Raw genomic sequence first — 18,412 nt, forward strand, 5'->3', positions numbered from 1 at the left:
AGACAGTATATTATGAGGCTACTATTCTAATTTCTTCAGTAGGGCAATGGGCACATTGGTCATTTCATTTCACAGATTCCATAGGCCAGGTGAAAACTATAGAGGAACACATTGCAGAGGGATGTGTGTGCGTTTAAGGGAAATTGTCAACTCACCACTAATTCAATGTTGCCTACGTAAAAGATAACGGGTGGAGGTGCTATTCTGGAGCCTTGGAACACCGACGGACAGTTGGAGGTCATGGATGGCAACGGAAGGACGCCCGCAAGGTTACGTTGGTGAACAGGCTATTATTTCCCCTTTGATGCGCACAGTCCGGTCTGCCATTGGTCAGCTCTGCCAGAAAGGGGAGGGACTCGAGTCCAAGAATCCTAATAGAAAAACTCCAGACTGACAGGACGGAAGAAAGGGTGACAGCTCGAAAAAGACGGAGGACAAGGACGGCAACTGTCCCCTCAGAAGATTTTAACATTTTGCAGTTCTGTACATCCACACTTTACAGCCAGATAAGTGTGTTTTTCTGGATAATTTTCTGGTGTTATTGTGAACTTTATCTGAAGGCAACTGAACTGCCTCAACTGGGAATGCTGTGTCCAGGTTGGCATTGTCAGAGACACAACGGAGACTGATTTTAACGCAGCATGATACCGGCGGTTGTCCATTCTTGCAAACACTACGGTACAACCTACTATCAACCTACTATCGGGCTGCCTGTACCGCGAAAGCGGAGAGTATATTCGTCCCGGACCGGCATAACTTGCCTAACGCTGTTAACTTTTTACATTTTCGTTGATGAGGTGAAGCGGTAAGTAGCCTAGAGTATGTCCAAAGAAAACGATGATAGCTGTTGGAAGAGCCTCAACCTCAACTATTCCACCTCCTCTGTTTCCTCAGGGAGAAAAAATATTCATGGCGCATCTCGGCAGTTCCACTGGGATGTGTCAATTGAATCCCCAAGCAGTTCAATGGCGCTGTAATGCTCGGGGAGAATAGCCAGCCATTCATGGCGGGAAGAAAGCGCTTCTATTTCATGGTCCAGACAAGACTATTATTGAATCTTTAGAAACAAAGGAAATCATGCTTAGAAACATTTATAAATACGAATTGATTGTTGAGAACAAAAAATTGCACCATTTATTCAGGGATAAATAGCCTAGTGTGCTAGTTAGGCTTATAGCTGACTTTTTATATATTGTTTATTATACCCCCAAGTTATAGATATGGCTCTGGTACTCTTTATTTTACTTCTACCTCCAAATGTATCTATATAACATCCTCCTGAAAACACTGACATACATCACAAAGGCATGCCATGATTTTCACCTCTAAATAGTGATAGTTAAACTGTAAGGGTTAGTGGGTTTCTGTAAGGTATTGTAAAGGGAAGCTCTTTGTGTGTGAGAACCTGTTTTGTGTGTTGATCTAAACCCGCCTTCTGTTTGAGGAGGGGTCTCCGGCTCCACTCTTTCCCATGGAGATGATAGGAGCACTTCCTGTCTCTCAGAACAGGCCAGGGCATGGAGTTTATACTGGGCTGGGAGTGTGAGTTAGCCATTCTTCTTTCACTGTGGAGACACACACACACTCACAAACATGAATGCAAGAGCACAAACACATACAAGCACATACACATCAGCTCTCTCTCACACACACACACACACACACAGTCTATAATAACTAACCTTTTGGGGACACAATTTAGTCCCATTAACAATCCTATTTTCCCATACCCTAACCTTAACTCCAAAACCTAACCTTAGTCCTAACCCTAAAACTAACCCTAGCTCCCAACCCTAAACATAATTCTAACCCTAACACTATTTCTAATCTTAACTCTAAACCCCCTAGAAATAGCATTTGACCTTGTGGGGACTAACAAAATGGTCCAATTTTTGTTAGTTTACTATTCTTGTGGGGTCTTCTGGACCCCACAAGTATAGTTAAACACATCCACATGCACACACACTCTTTCACCCATTAAGTTTAGACCCACCTCCATGACTGACTTTTAAATTGTTCTCTCTCAAGCTTAGTATTATGCAGGAAATTGTTCTGCTCCACTTGTATTGGGATCACGGGTGTCAGGACGTTAACCCCTGGCAGACCTTTGAGAGTTAGCAGTGTTAATCAGTGTTCCAGTGTCATGGCTCACCTGTCCTGTTAGCGTTCACGATCGTGCTCGGAATACCAGCGTTTCGATTAAGTTCCGGCAGAGCCCTGTCCCAAGGTCATCTGACTGCCACCCTGGGGCGTCTCAGAGTTTCTCGGAAAAAGCTTGAGAGAGAAAAGATGAGAGGGGGGTTGAGGGGGCAGAGTCTGTGCTATCAGATAGGGTATGGAAACACGTGTCCGAACCGAAGGACTGAGCTAAACACACACATCCCAGGCAGTGTGACAACCACAAGCCTTCATAAGGATTTAGGAGATTGAAGGTCATAAATCAAATCACATTTTATTTGACACATGCTTTGTAAACAGCAGGGGTAGTCTAACAGTGAAATGCTTACTTACAGGCCCTTCCCAACAATGCAGAGATTATTTTTTGAAAAAATAATAACACAGTGAATAACTGAGTCGATGTGTAGGGGTATGAGGTAATTGAGGTAGAGATGTACATATAGGTAGGGATAAAGTTACTAGACAACAGGATGGGAATTAGACAGTAGCAGCAGTGTATGTGAGAGTCAAAAGAACAAAAAGACTCTTTCAGATAGTCGGTAGCAGAGAGAACAGTTTATGAATTGGGCGGCTGGAGTCATTGACAATTTTTAGGGCCTTCCATAAGAATTCATAGTTGTGGAATGGGAAGGTCACAAACCTACGTAGGCAAAGAGTGTGGCGGTCATATGACTTCATAAGCTAGTGGTGTGAATGAGGTCATCAGTTCTCATAGAGGAGCAGTGTTGAGGTTACTGCAGAGTGGCTATGAGCATGGTTGAGAGTTGTTTATGTTAAAGCAAAAGATGGTGGCCGCTGGCCAGAACAATAATCTGCAATGCTAGGTGGTTTGGAGGTTATAAGCCTGCATAGCCAAGGAGTATGGATGTCACAAGTCTGCATAGGCGAAGAGCAAGGCGTTTATAATCAGCTGGGGACTGTTGAGGTTATTATGTCTAGGTCTTCATGATCCCGAATGGCACAGCGGACTAAGGCACTGTGTCTCAGTGCTAGAGGTGTCACTACAGACAGACCCTGGTTCGATTCCAGGCTGTACCACAACCGGACGTGATTGGGAGTCCCATGCACAATTGGCCCAGCGTCGTCTGGGTTAGGGTAGGCCGTCATTGTAAATAAGAATTTGTTCTTAACTGACTTGCCTAGTTAAATAAAGGTAAAATAAAAAGAAATGTGAGGCTACAGTAGAGAAACCCACTCTGCATAGTGGGTTTCACTGTAGTCACTGAGATCTGTAGACTGTGCTGTTGTAGGAAGCCTGTCAACTGGAGGCAGTGATAGTCTGTTTGTTGGCCCCCTTTCTCCTCTTGTGAGGTCTGCTACGCTACAGTGTGTGTGTGTGTGTGTCTGCCAACAGGCAGGCAAGAGAAATGTGGCTCAGGCGTGATTTTAGGTGGAATGCTTTGATGATTGAGGCCCTTGATCCGAGCAAGATTCAGGGTTCTCCGTCCAGTGTTTGTGTGTCTGTGTTCTACTTTGAGAGTGACCAAGAGCTCACAGAAGCCCAGAGATAGAGAGCACTGTAAACTCAGCACCTCTCATTACCAGCTTGTTTGCAGTAAAGTTCTCAGACACACTGCCGCTCAGTCTGCTACTGTAGAAGCTAGCGTTAACCCTTTCTTCACTGTATCCCACGACCTCCTATATCACACTACTCTGTTTACAGTCTTCTGTGGGTGGAGTCATAACCTTGCTGTGACTTTGACACCTTCCACGGAGACAGGGAATGCACTATAAAAGGGCGGGACCTTTGATACGGTATACCATGTTAACATTTACAGGTCACACTGCCCTCAGTTCGTGACCAACACATTTACACATTGTATTTGATTTAGGACCGCGAAGGCACCTCATAAGGGACACATGGAATTACAACACATGCATAACACATTACAGACGTGATACTTTTAGCAGGAGAGGTTTTGGACCTATGAGTACAGCGGGAATGGTCCGTTTTGAAGAGTGAGGAATGCTACTGTATGGAAATAGAACTGAAAGGCAGTGCTTCCCACCCTTCCCCCCCTCTCTCCCTCCCTCCCTCCCCCATCTCCCTCCTCCGCTCTGTGTGCTCGCCGGTTGCCAAGTGCTAAGAATCCGGGGAATGTGGGATTGCAGTATTCTGATAAAGTTTGCTTTGTTCCCTCAGTGACCTGAGCACTGGGAGGGAGGCAGGGAGTGTCAGCCTGAGCAGTACAGTGGTACACACACACACAGATACACACACACACACACACAGATACACACACTCAGATACACACACTCAGATACACACACTCACAGATACACATGTACTGTATATAGTTTCCAGACACACATACATACGAGTATGACATACACATAGACAGCCACGCATACATTTACGTACATGTACTGTGTACATTATACAGACAACCACACACCCGACCATGCTAGCGATGGTATCACAGCTGAACAGGAAAACAGACATTCCAAGGACGTTAGCCCAACAGTAACACACTTAAACTGTCCACTCAATGTGAAATAAAGGTAGAGTTGGTTGATATGGTGGAACAGGATTAGGTGGTAGAGCACTTGGAATAAGGTGGGAGGGCTATAGAATAGAGTGATGCATTCCTCACCTTATCTTTTCACAGCATACACATGTGATTACATGCACAAGCACATGTAGGGACACACACACACACTTGTGGAAAACTTTTAAAGAACACTACACACATCATAGACATGTATCTCCTACATTTAGAGACACACCAGTGTCACACAGTAGAGGGTAGGGTTAGGGCGGGTGTGGGGGAGTGTGTATGGTAAACACAGAAATGGCCACTTTGTGATTGCATGGTGGGAGGAGGAGAGGGTTAACAGGGGGAGGCAGGAAGTCAGAGTTTTGGTTGGGGGATCAGGGGTGGAAAGGCCACTGGGAGAGAGTTCTACAGTGCAGACACACTGCTTTTTGTGTGCTTTTTGTGTGAAGGGGCAATCAGTGTATTTCACTGTGTGTGTGTGTGTGTATGTGGGTGTGTGTGTAAGCCTATATGTATCTGTGTGTGTGTGTTTGTGTGCCTGTGGGAGTGTGTGTGATGGCTAAACAGAAGCCCTGTGTGGTGTTTACATGGGAAATATGACGCCAGTACATTGTGTGGGGGGGGCTGCCGTCGTGGAATGTCACATGCTTACAGGACAACAAAGGAAAGGCAGAGAAAACATACTGGAGACCAGTGACCCTATACTGGACTCCAGAGCTGTAGCTACTGAGCCAAGTTTGTTGGAGATTTGGGATTTTTGAAAGGCGCCAACTGTTCCAATACAATGACAATGTAGTTAGCATGTTGTGGGACCTTTGGTGCTAACATGGCGATAGTTGGCCAAACTGAACTGGAGCTATACATATATGGCTATGCTGTATGTTACTAAAGCATAGTTCAACTAATGCCCGATGTGTGGTTTTAGCAGTGTGCATATACACTCTCCAGGACAACTGGCAGTATGGGCTACTGTAAACATCCTTGACTGAAAGCTGGTGTTTCATATAGGGCTTTCAGTCGGATGTTTGCAGCTGCCAACTGCTATTATCATCGCAACTACTATACAGATATTTTTACATAGCGACAACTGTTATAGCCATCACTATTAGGCTTACAGAGTCAACTGTGTCTGCCATTAAAACGAAGAGGCTTACTCTAGCGCGCACATAGAGCCGTGGACTCTAGCCATTCTGTAACATGAATTGATCAATTAAATCCAAATATGTTTAGGGGCGCACACCCTGTTTCAGCACTCTGGACAGCTCTTAGTTTGACAGGCCATCCCAGGGGAGCAAACCCACAGTGATTACAAATATGGATGAGTCTCAATTCTCTTAGTTCAGTTAGATGGTTTTCTTACTGTGTCTCCTTTCCCTCATGACCATTGAAAAGTGAACGAACTGGACACACACACACACTGCTACTTTTCCTTATGCTGTGTGTCTGTTAGCACCATCTCTGATGACTGTGCCCAAAGGAGTTCAGAATAAGAGAGTGGGAGAAAGGGAGAGGGAGGATAGGAAATGACTGCAAGGCTCTGTTCAGGCTAGTTGATTAACAGTGGCAGGGAGGGGTTACATCCTCAGGAGAGAAGAGAGGCGGGGGGGTGAGGGAAAGCTGAACACGGGCCAGGGGCCCAGGGATCTCAAATGTCAGATAATGCTATTCCGTGGGAGTCGTCTGCCATCTTGTTTTCCTCATCATGGGCTGCATCTCAATAGTTCGAAATTCCTTTCCTTGTCTAGGATACTACCTTTATCTACTACCCTTTCTGACCACTGGCAAGCAACACGGTGGAAACTTGTCAAGTCCTTTTACCAAACAGTGTTCTTGAAGGAAAGGGGACAAGGAAAGTTTATGATTAGGGTAATCTTACCCTTGATCTGTGTGTAAGAGTGAGTTCTAACTTCTGACCTATGACCTCTCCGGGCTTCAGTCAGTGTAAACATCCTACACTCTCAGCGGTGCCCTCTTTCAGCCGGGAGTGGGATGTTTGCGCTGCCTGACTCGGGAACGCTCCCGGAATATAGTGGCCTGTTTTCGGAATGCCGGCCGAGCCGAAGCATGAAACGGGTAGGGGTCGCCCTCTGATTGGCTGTGACCAGCTGATGTCGGCGCTGGTGGGACGGTACCACCCATCTCACAATAGATGTGTCTAGGCAGGTAGCCTAGTGGTTCAGAGCATTGGACCAGTAACCTAAAGATTGCTGGTTTGAATCCCTGAGCCGACTCTGAAAAATCGGAAAATATGCCCTTGAGCAAGGCACTTAACTCGAATTGCTCCTGAAAGTTGCTCTGGATAAGAGAGTGCTCAATGACTCAAATGTTAAACAGACACGCTACAGGAAACACACACACACAGACTTACGTGAATGACATCATGGCAAAAGGGAGCGCAAGAGGAAGTAGCTATAAATACCTTCATATGACCCCACAGAGACACACAGCCCTCTCCATGTCTCCCACCCTTCCTCCATGGGATGGGTTAGCTTTAGTGCCCTTGTTCTACTGTTATTACTCCTTAACCCCAATGTTCTTTTGGGTTTAACTCTGTTTTCCCTACTCTTACCCTCTCTCTCTCTCTTCAATACAGACATCAGAGGAAGAAATACACTAAAAGTATGTGGACACCTGCTCGTCGAACATCTCATTCCAAAATCATGGGCATTAATATGGAGTTGGTCCCCCCTTTGCTGCTATAACAACCTCCACTCTTCTGGGAAGGCTTTCCACTAGATGTTGGAACATTGCTGCGGGGACTTGCTTCCATTCAGCCGCAAGCATTAGTAAGGTCGGGCACTGATGTTGGGCGATCCCATGGGGTTGAGGTCAGGGCTCTGTGCAGGCAAGTCAAGTTCTTCCACACCAATCTCGACAAACCATTTCTGTATGGACCTCGCTTTGTGCACGGGGGCATTGTCATACTAAAACAGGGAAGGGCCTTCCCCAAACTATTGCCACAATGTTAGAAGCACAGAATCGTCTAGAATGTCATTGTATGCTGTAGCGTTAAGATTTCCCTTCACTGGAGCTAAGGGGAATAGCCCGAACCATGAAAAACAGCCCCAGACCATTATTCCTCCTCCACCAAACTTTACAGTTGGCACTATGCATTGGCAGGTAGCGTGATTCATCACTCCAGAGAACTCATTTCCACTGCTCCAGAGTCCAATGGCGGCGAGTTTTACACCACTCCAGCCCGACGCTTGGCATTGCGCATGGTAGGCTTAGGCTTGTGTGCAGCTGCTTGGTCATGGAAACCCATTTCATGAAGCTCCCGACAAATAGTTATTATGCTGACGTTACCTCCAGAGGCAGTTTCGAACTCGGTAGTGAGTGTTGCAACCGAAGACAGATGATTTTTACGCTCTTCAGCACTCGGAGGCCGCATTCAGTGAGATTGTGTAGCCTACCACTTAGCAGTTGAGCCGTTGTTGCTCCTAGACATTTCTACTTCACAATAACAGCACTTACAGTTGACTGGGGCAGCTCTAGCAGGGCAAAAATGTGACTAACTGACTTGTTGGAAAGGTGGCATCCTATGACGGTACCACTTTGAAAGATACTGAGCTCTTCAGTACAGGCCATTCTACTGTCAATGTTTTCCTATTGAGATTGCATGGCTGTGTGGTCAATTTTAAACACCTGTCAGCAACGGGTGTGGCTGAAATAGCTGACTGCACTAATTTCAAGGGGTGTCTACATACTTTTGTAGTGTATAAGCTTTGACTTTATTTAGGTTAGAGGGTGTCCTGTCTCCATGGTTTACAATGTTAAAGGCAATGTTGAATATATTGTCTTTCCCTTCAATTCACCAGAAGAGGGCAGGCTAGCCTTGCAGATCTCACATTGCTTAGGAAGTGCCGTATAATTACTGCATTAAATACTGTATTATCAAAAACAATCTATTGTATAGACAAGATAGTCAAGTGACTGCTCTGACAATGGAAATACATGTCCTCAAAGATGGAATGCAAGTGGGAGGCGAGATCAGGTGGGACCGTTCCAACCTGAACTAAGTCGTGCAGGTTTTCCACGTGAATCCACTTATATCAGTACATTTGTAACAGCCTAAACATTACGAAACTTGTATCAGACTAAATAAACCTCACGTAATTCATATCTGTCTCATAGACCTCCATACAAAAAAAATCCGCCCTTGGTCTTATCACACGACCATATTTTGGGCAGAGTAAATCCTCTCGCTTTGCCTCATCTCTGATATTATTCAGAATACCATAGGCCTGATTCCACATTGAACACTGCTTTTCTCCCCTCTTTCCTTTATGACTCACCATTGCAGGTTTGAAAAGACTGCAGAGACTTAAGCAGGGTGCGCTCCAGCTATTCAAATAGGGTACATGTGAAAGTGTCTGTGTTAGTGTGTGTGCTTAGTAAACATAATAACAGTCAAAATATGTTTTTTCATCTATTATTTAATATCATTAATAAAGGCTGTTGTGTAATGAATAATGTGTGTGATTGTCTCAATGAGAGTAAAACATTAATGGGTTTGCTATCATCCTCGAAACTTTTGTGGTGCTGTTGGTCTCTCTTGAACTGATTAGGGGATTCACATGCTTTCTCTCTATTCCAAACTTTAAATCACTCCTTGTCTCTCTCTGCCACGAGGAACTGAAACATAGAGTAACGTAGAGCTGACCTGGGTATTTCTGTGGTCAATGAAAGAGCTGGCTGACCAACCTGCCTCACACACACATTCAGTGCCTTTAGAAACTATTCACACCATTTGACGTATTGCAAATTTTGTTGTGTTACAGCCAGAATTAAAATGGATTACATTTAGATTTGTTTTCACTGGCCTACAGACAATAGCCCATAATGTCAAAGTGGAATTATGTTTTTTCAAATGTTTACTAATTAATTTTTAAAAATGAAGCTGAAATGTCTTGAGTCAATAAGTATTAGATTTTTTTTAATGACTACCTTATCTCTGTACCCCACACATACAATTATTTGTAAGGCCATCAGTTGAGCAGTGAATTTCCAACTGAGATTCAATCACAAAGACCAGGGAGGTTTTCCAGTGCCTCGCAAAGAAGGACACCTATTTGTAGATGGGTAAAAACATTTTTTTGAAGCAGACATTGAATATCGCTTTGTGCATGGTGAAATTATTCATTACACTTTGGATGGTCTATCAATACATCCAGTCACTACAAAGATACAGGCGTCCTTCCAAACTCAGTTGCCGAAGAGGAAGGAAACCGCACAGGGATTTACCATAAGGCCAATAGTGATTTTAAAACTGTTACAGTTTAATGGCTGTGATAGGAGAAGACTGAGGATGGATCAACAACATTGTAGTTACTCCCAAATACTAACCTAAATGAGTGAAAAGGAAGCCTATACAGAATAAAAAATATTACAAAACATGCATCCTGTTCACAACACTGCAAAAAAATTGACAAAGCAATTCACTTTTTGTTCTGAATATAAAGTGTTATGTTTAGAGCAAATCCAATAAAACACATTATTGGATACCATTCTCCATATCTTTAAGCATAGCGGTGGCTGCATTCTGTTATGGATATGCTTGTAATCACTAAGGACTTGTGAGTTTTTCAGAATAAAGTAGAAATGGAATGGAGGCACAGGCAAATCCAAGAGGAAAATCTGGTTCAGTCTGCTTTCCACCAGACACTGGGTGATGAATTCACCTTTCAGTAGGACAATAACCTAAACAAGGCCAAATCTACATTGGAGTTGCTTACCAAGAAGACAGTGAATGTTCCGGGGCGGTCTAGTTACTTGAACATCTATGTCAAGACCTGAAAATGGTAGTCTAGCAATTTGACAGAGGTTAGAGAATTTTTTAAAGAATAATGGGCAAATGTTGCACAATCCAGGTGTGGAAAGCACTTAAACTTCTTTGGGATCAATGTCCCGTCCACAGGACGGTTGAGCTACGTAGGCTAATATGATTAGCATGAGGTTGTAAGTAACAATAACATTTCCCAGGACATAGACATGTATGATATTGACAGAAAGCTTACATTTTTGTTAATCTAACTGCACTGTCCAATTTATAGTAGCTATTACAGTGAAATAATACCATGCTATTGTTTGAGGAGAGTGCACAATTTTGAACATGAAAAGTTATTAATAAACAAATTAGGCACATTTGGACAGTCTTGATACAACATTTTGAACAGAAATGCAATGGTTCATTGGATCAGTCTAAAACTTTGCACACACACTGTGGCCAAAATCTGGTACAAAAAAATTCCGCAAACTTCAAAGTGCTTCCTTTCAAATGGTACCAAGAATGTGCATATCCTTGCTTCAGGGCCTGAGCTACAGGCAGTGAGATTTGGGTATGTCATTTTAGGCGAGAATTGAAAAAAAGAGGCGGATCCTTAAGAGGTTTTTAAAGATTTACCCAGAAAGAATCACAGCTGTATTCGCTGCCAAAGGTGCTTCTAGTATTGACTTAGGGGTGTGAATACTTATGTACAGTGCATTCTGAAAATATTCAGACCCCTTGATTTTTTACCACAATTTGGTACTTTACAGCCTTATTATAAAATGTATTAAATCGTTTTTTGCCTCATCAATCTAAACACAATACTGTACCCCGTAATGACAAAGCAAAAACGGGATTGTAGAATTTTTATAAACATTTTGTATCACATTTACATAAGTTTTCATAAGTATTAAGTATTCATAAGTACTCAGTACTTTGTTGAAGCACCTTCTTGGGCATGACGCTACAACCTTGGCACACCTGTATTTGGGGAGTTTCTCCCATTCTTCTCTGCAGATCCTCTCAAGCTCTGTCAGGTTGGATGGGTAGCGTCGCTGCACAGCTATTTTCAGGTCTCGCCAGAGAATTTAAATCGGGTTCAAGTCCGGGCTCTGGCTGGGACACTCAAGGATATTCAGAGACTTGTCCCATAATCACTCCTGTGTTGTCTTGGCTGTGTGCTGAGGGTCGTTGTCCTGTTGGAAGGTGAACTTTCGCCCCAGTCTGAGGTCCTGAGCGTTCTGGAGCAGGTTGTCATCAAGGATCTCTCTACTTTGCTCCGTTCATCTTTCCCTCGATCCTGACTCATCTCCCAGTCCCTGCCGCTGAAAAACATCCACACAGCATGATGCTGCCACCACCATGCTTCACCGTAGGGATGGTGCCAGGTTTTCTCCAGACGTGACGCTTGGTATTCAGGCCAAGAGTTCAAACTTGGTTCCATCAGACCATAGAATCTTGTTTCTCATGGTCTGAGAGTCCTTTAGGTAACTTTTGGCAAACTCCAAGCAAGCTGTCATGTGCCTTTTACTGCGGAGTGGCTTCCGTCTGGCCACTCTACCATAAAGTTCTTATTGGTGGAGTGCTACAGAGATGGTTGTCCTTCTCGAAGGTTCTCCCATCTCCACAGAGGAACTCTGGAGCTCTGTCAGTGACCATCGGGTTCTTGGTCACCTCCATAACCGAGGCCCTTCTCCCCCAATTGCTCAGTTTGGCCAGCCGGCCAGCTCTAGGAAGAGTCTTGGTGGTACCAAACTTCTTCCATTTAAGAATGATGGAGGCCACTGTGTTCTTGGGACCTGTGTTCTTGGTTTTTGCTCTGACATGCTGTCAATTGTGGGACCTTATATAGACAGGTGTGAGCCTTTCCAAATCATGTCCAATCAATAGAATTTACCACAGGTGGACTCCAATCAAGAATCTCAAAGATGATCAATGGAAACAGGATGCACCTGAGCTTAATTTCGAGTCTCATAGCAAAGGGTCTGAATACTTATGTAAAAAAAAATATTTTAAAATTTGTTTTATTTTACCCCCTTTTTCTCCCCTATTTCGTGATATCCAATTGCAATCTTGTCTCATCACTGCAACTCCACATAGGGCTTGGGAGAGGCGAAGGTTATATCATGCGTCCTCCGAAACATGACCCCCAAACCGCGCTTCTTAACACCTGCCTTCTTAACCCGGAAGCCAGCAGCACCAACGTGTCGGAGGAAACACCGGATTTGAATACTTTCCGAATGCACTGTAAATGAGATATCTGTATTTCATTTTCAATCAATTTGCTAACATTTCGAAAAAACATGTTTTCACTTTGTCATTATGGGGTATTGTATGTCGATGGAAGAGAAATAGATTTGATCCATTTTTAATTCAGGCTGTACAAAATGTGGAATTAGTTAAGCGGTATGAATACTTTCTGAAGGCACTGTACACTCACACACACATACACACACACACACACACACACACACACACACACACACACACACACACACACACACACACANACACACACACACACACACACACACACACACACACACACACACACACACACACACACACACACACACACACACACACACACACACACACACATAGTGCTGTTACACTCATTAAATCAGTCACAAACAGATACAGAAAAACATGTATTTGGACAGCTGGAGAGGCAGGATTATGTGAGAGTTGTGCTAAGTGTTTGGATCAAAACAACAGTCTGGCCAGAAGGGTTGCCAAAGGTCAACCAAGTACAGCGCGTGTGTTTGGTTTGTGTGTGTGCGTGTTATTCCATCTCATGAAACCTCCTGTGAATCCCCTTAACCATATATAATTTATTATTTAATTAATGGTCAACTCCTTGGTCAAATAAATGTTTCATACACACGCACTGTCTTTGTGCTTACTGGTGTAGGCCTATTTTCTTTTCACGTCTCTTTCTGTGCCTTAGAAAAAGCAGAAGTTCTCTCAGAGTAACAGCTAGTTTTGACCCCAGACTGAAACCCTGAAACCTAAACAAGTCCAATTCCGGGTGAGAAACGCAGTTTAGCGTTTTTCGTCATGAATCTTGTTCTGGAGGCAGCTCTGCTGCACAGCCACAAAGTCTTAAAATCTGATTTTAAACATAACCTTAAAGGTGGTACATATAGGATGTTTTTATTTTATGTTTGCACTGTAATTTCAGAAAATTTCCATAATATATCTGCAGTAATAGTGGATTGATAGTGTTTCACAGTATTACTTGCCTGCCAGTGTTGTGATTGACTGTGATATTCGCCAATTGATTTCAAAAGCCGGAGCACCATCTGTTGTCAAAATAGGAAAGCTGTTCTGACTTTCTGGCTGTGTTATCTAGTTAAAATCACACTCATTTTCTGGTTGCTTCAATTCTACACTGTTCGCTCAATTCCAGGTTACAGCTGTAAAAACTATATTTTTTGTTTTGCAGAGATATAGATGGTACAATGATTCCCTACACTATTCAGTACTTGTTTTCTCACATAAATTGTAATTGAGCGAATGGTATAGAATTTTAGCAACCAGGAAATGACGATTTCCACTAGATAACATTGCCACAGTCAGAACAGCTTTCCCATTCTGACAAAGAATGCCGCTCAGGCGGGAGAAATCAATAGTGGAATATCACAGTGAATCACAACACTGGCGGGTAAGTAGTACTTTGAAACACTATTATTCCACTATTAGCGCCAGATACGGTAAACTGTACAGTGCCTTCAGAAAGTATTCATACCCGTTGACTTATTCCACATTTTGTTGTGTTACAGCTGGAAATTAAAATGGATTAAATAGATTTTTTTCTCTTTTCTCTTACCCATCTACAGACAATGCCCCACATAATGACAAAGTGAAAAGATGTTTTTAGAAATGTTAGATACGTAAATATATCTTATTTACATATGTATTTACACCCTTGAGATATTACATGTTGGTTGTTGAAAATTGCAAGAAATACATTTTCAAGTCTTTCCATACAGTGGCTTGCGAAAGTATTCACCCCCCTTGGCATTTTTCCTATTTTGTTGCCTTACAACCTGGAATTAAAATAGATATTTTGCAAGTTTGTATCATTTGATTTACACAGCATGCCTACCACTTTGAAGATGCAAAATATTTTTTATTGTGAAACAAACAAGAAATAAGACTAAAAACAGAAAACTTGAGCGTGCATAACTATTCACCCCCCCAAAGTCAATACTTTGTAGAGCCACCTTTTGCAGCAATTACAACTGCAAGCCACTGGGATTTTTGCCCATTCTTCATGGCAAAACTGCTCCAGCTACTTCAAGTTGGATGGGTTCCACTGGTGTACAGCAATCTTTAAGTAATACCACAGATTCTCAATTGGATTGAGGTCTGGGCTTCGACTAGGCCATTCCAAGACATTTAAATGTTTCCCCTTAAACCACTCGAGTGTTGCTTTAGCAGTATGCTTAGGGTCATTGTCCTCTCTGGAAGACTGAAAAAGGTTTTCCTCAAGAATTTCCCTGTACTTAGTGCCATCCATCATTCCTTAAATTCTGACCAGTTTCCCAGACCCTGTCGATGAAAAAAATCCCCACAGCATGATGCTGCCACCACCATGCTTCACTGTGGGGATGGGGTTCTCGGGGTAATGGGAGGTGTTGTGTTTGCGCCAGACATAGCGTTTTCCTTGATGGCCAAAAAGCTCAATTTAGTCTCATCTGACCAAAGTACCTTCTTCCATATGTTTGGGGAGTCTCCCACATGCCTTTTGGCGAACACCAAACGTGTTTTCTTTTTTTTCTTCTTTTTTTCTGGCCACTCTTCCGTAAAGCCTAGCTCTGTGGAGTGTACGGCTTGAAGTGGTCCTATGGACAGATACTCCAATCTCTGCAGTGGAGCTTTGCTGCTCCTTCAGGGTTATCTTTGGTCTCTTTGTTGCCTCTCTGTTTAATGCCCTCCGTGCCTGGTCCGTGAGTTTTGGTGGGCAGCCTTTTCTTGGCAGGTTTGTTGTGGTGCCAAATTCTTTCCATTTTTTAATAATGGATTTAATGGTGCTCCGTGGGATGTTCAAAGTTTCTGATATTTTTTATAACCTAACCCTGATCTGTGCTTCTCCACAACTTTGTCCCTGACATGTTTGGAGAGCTCCTTGGTCTTCATGGTGCCGCTTGCTTGGTGGTGATGGTGGTGAGATCATGTGACAGATCATGTGACAGTTAGATTGCACACAGGTGGGCTTTATTTTACAAATTATGTGACTTTTGAACGTAACTGGTTGCACCGGGTCTTATTCAGGGTCTTCATAGCAAAGGGGATGAATACATACATACGCACGCACCACTTTTTCGTTTTTTGTATAATATCTTTTTTTAAACAAGTTATTTTTTTCATTTCACTTCACCAATTTGGACTATTTTGTGTATGTCCATTAAATGAAATCCCAATAAAAATCAATTTAAATGACAGGTTGTAATGCAACAAAATAGGAAAAACGCCAAGGGGGATGAATATTTTTGGCATTGCAGGCACTGCAAGGCACTGTAGATATTTAAGCCGATTTAATTGGAGTTATATTTTTGACCTCATTGGGCCTATAATATTTAATCGATTTTACACAGTAGTGGTGAGTTTATTGTCTATGTCCAACAATAAAGTTTTCTTATTTATATTTTCCTTCTTATTCGCCACATGTTATCTTATCTTCAAGGTCACAATGTTTACCTATATACAGTATACACTTTCTAAATGTCTCTGATTTAATACATGTAGCTGTAGATGAGAACAAGTGAATGCTAAATCTGATGTAATGCATCATATGCACCTCTTACAAATAAATGTATAATATTATTAATATCATGAAACAATGTGTTAGATATGAAACTTTTGATTGGCCAAAATAATGAAAGATTTCTTGTTAAAAAGGTGTGAATGTAAGAAAACAATGATGATCACACCAACTCTGACAGAGACAAATCCCTGGAGCCCACTGGTGGTACAGACAGGAAGTATCACACTTCTTATCAGGTGCAGACACAACACCTGCACGAGTTTCCAGTCCAAATCATTGAGAGGAACTGAACAAAACAGAGAAAAACATCAAGAAGCCAAGGCAAAAGTTCCAATCTGGAAGGAGAGTGAATGTCAGTCTCACACACAGGCAGCCGCATGCTTGATAACGTACAGTTGAAGTTGGACGTTTACATAACCTTAGCCAAATACATTTAAACTCAGTTTCACAATTCCTGAAATGTAATCCTAGTAAAAATTCCCTGTCTTAGGTCAGTTATGATCACCACTTTATTTTAAGAATGTGAAATGTCAGAATAATAGTAGAGAGAATGATTTATTTCAGCTTATATTTCTTTCATCTACATTCCCAGTCGTCAGAATTTACATACACTCAATTAGTATTTGGTAGCTTGCTTTTAAAATTCTTTTAACTTGGGTCAAACGTTTCGGGTAGCCTTCCACAAGCTTCCCACAATAAGTTGGGTGAATTTTGGTCCCTTCCTCCTGACAGAGCTGGTGTAACTAAGTCAGGTTTGTAGGCCTCCATGCTCGCACACGCTTTTTCAGTTCTACCCACACATGTTCTATTGGATTGAGATCAGGGCTTTGGAATGGCCACTCCAATACCTTGACTTTGTTGTCCTTAAGCCGTTTTGCCACAACTTTGGAAGTATAGTTGGGGTCATTGTCCATTTGGATGACCCATTTGCGACCAAGCTTTAACTTCCTGACTGATGTCTTGAGATGTTGCTTTAATATATCCACATAATTTTCCATCCTCATGATGCCATCTATTTTGTGAAGTGCACCAGTCCCTCCTGCAGCATAGCACCCCCACAACATGATGCTGCCACCCCCGTGCTTCACGGTTGGGATGGTGTTCTTCGGCTTGCAAGCATCCCCCTTTTTCCTCCAAACATAATGATGGTCATTATGGCCAAACAGTTCTATTTTTGTTTCATCAGACCAGAGGAGATTTCTCCAAAAAGTATGATCTTTGTCCTCATGTGCAGTTGCAAACCGTAGTCTGGCTTTTTTATGGTGGTTTTGGAGCAGTGGCTTCTTCCTTGCTGAGCGGCCTTTCAGGTTATATCGATATGTGGATATAGATACTTTTGTACCTGTTTCCTCCAGCATCTTCACAAGGTCCTTTGCTCTTCTTCTGGGACTGATTTGCACCTTTCGCACCAAAGTACGTTCATCTCTAGGAGACTGAACACGTCTCCTTCCTGAGCGGTATGATGACTGCGTGGTCCCATGGTGTTATACTTGCATACTATTGTTTGTACAGATGAACATGGTACCTTCAGGCGTTTGGAAATTTCTCCCAAGGATGAACCAGACTTGTGGAGGTCTACCATTTTTTTCTGAGGTCTTGGCTGATTTCTTTTGATTTTTCCATGATGTCAAGCAAAGAGGCACTGAGTTTGAAGGTAGGCCTTGAAATACATCCACAGGTACCCCTCCAATTGACTCAAATTATGTCAATTAGCCTATCAGAAGTTTCTAAAGCCATGACATAATTTTCGGGAATTTTCCAAGCTGTTTAAAGGCACAGTCAACTTAGTGTATGTAAACTTCTGACCCACTGGAATTGTGATACAGTGAGTTATAAGTGAAATAATCTAATACAGTGAGTTAAAAGTGAAATAGTCCTAACCGACTTGCCAAAACTATAGTTTGTTAACAAGAAATGTGTAGAATGGTTGAAAAACAAGTTTTAATGACTCCAACCTAAGTGTATGTAAACTTCCGACTTCAACTGTATGGGATATCAACAGAGGTACATTTTTCTGGGTGACCTAAATATTGATTGGCTTTCATCAAGCTGCCTACTCAAGAAAAAGCTTCAAACTGTCACCAGTCACTGCCTGCAACCTGGTTCAGGTTATCAGTCAACCTACCAGAGTATTTACAAACAGCACAGGAGTTAAATTATCCACAAGTATTGATCACATCTTTACTAACGCTGCAG

At 42.6% G+C, this 18,412-nt stretch overlaps 1 long non-coding RNA gene across 1 annotated transcript; it reads left to right on the top strand.

Moving 5' to 3' along the window:
- Positions 1-361: 361 nt before the first annotated feature.
- LOC139029159 (uncharacterized) lies at positions 362-9,149 on the top strand. Its single transcript, XR_011481443.1, has 2 exons — positions 362-805; positions 7,270-9,149. It is a non-coding gene; the product is annotated as an uncharacterized lncRNA (long non-coding RNA).
- Positions 9,150-18,412: the final 9,263 nt, after the last annotated feature.

The sequence above is a fragment of the Salvelinus sp. IW2-2015 genome, linkage group LG18 (assembly GCF_002910315.2).
Source record: "Salvelinus sp. IW2-2015 linkage group LG18, ASM291031v2, whole genome shotgun sequence".
In the NCBI taxonomy this organism is placed as follows: domain Eukaryota; kingdom Metazoa; phylum Chordata; class Actinopteri; order Salmoniformes; family Salmonidae; genus Salvelinus; species Salvelinus sp. IW2-2015.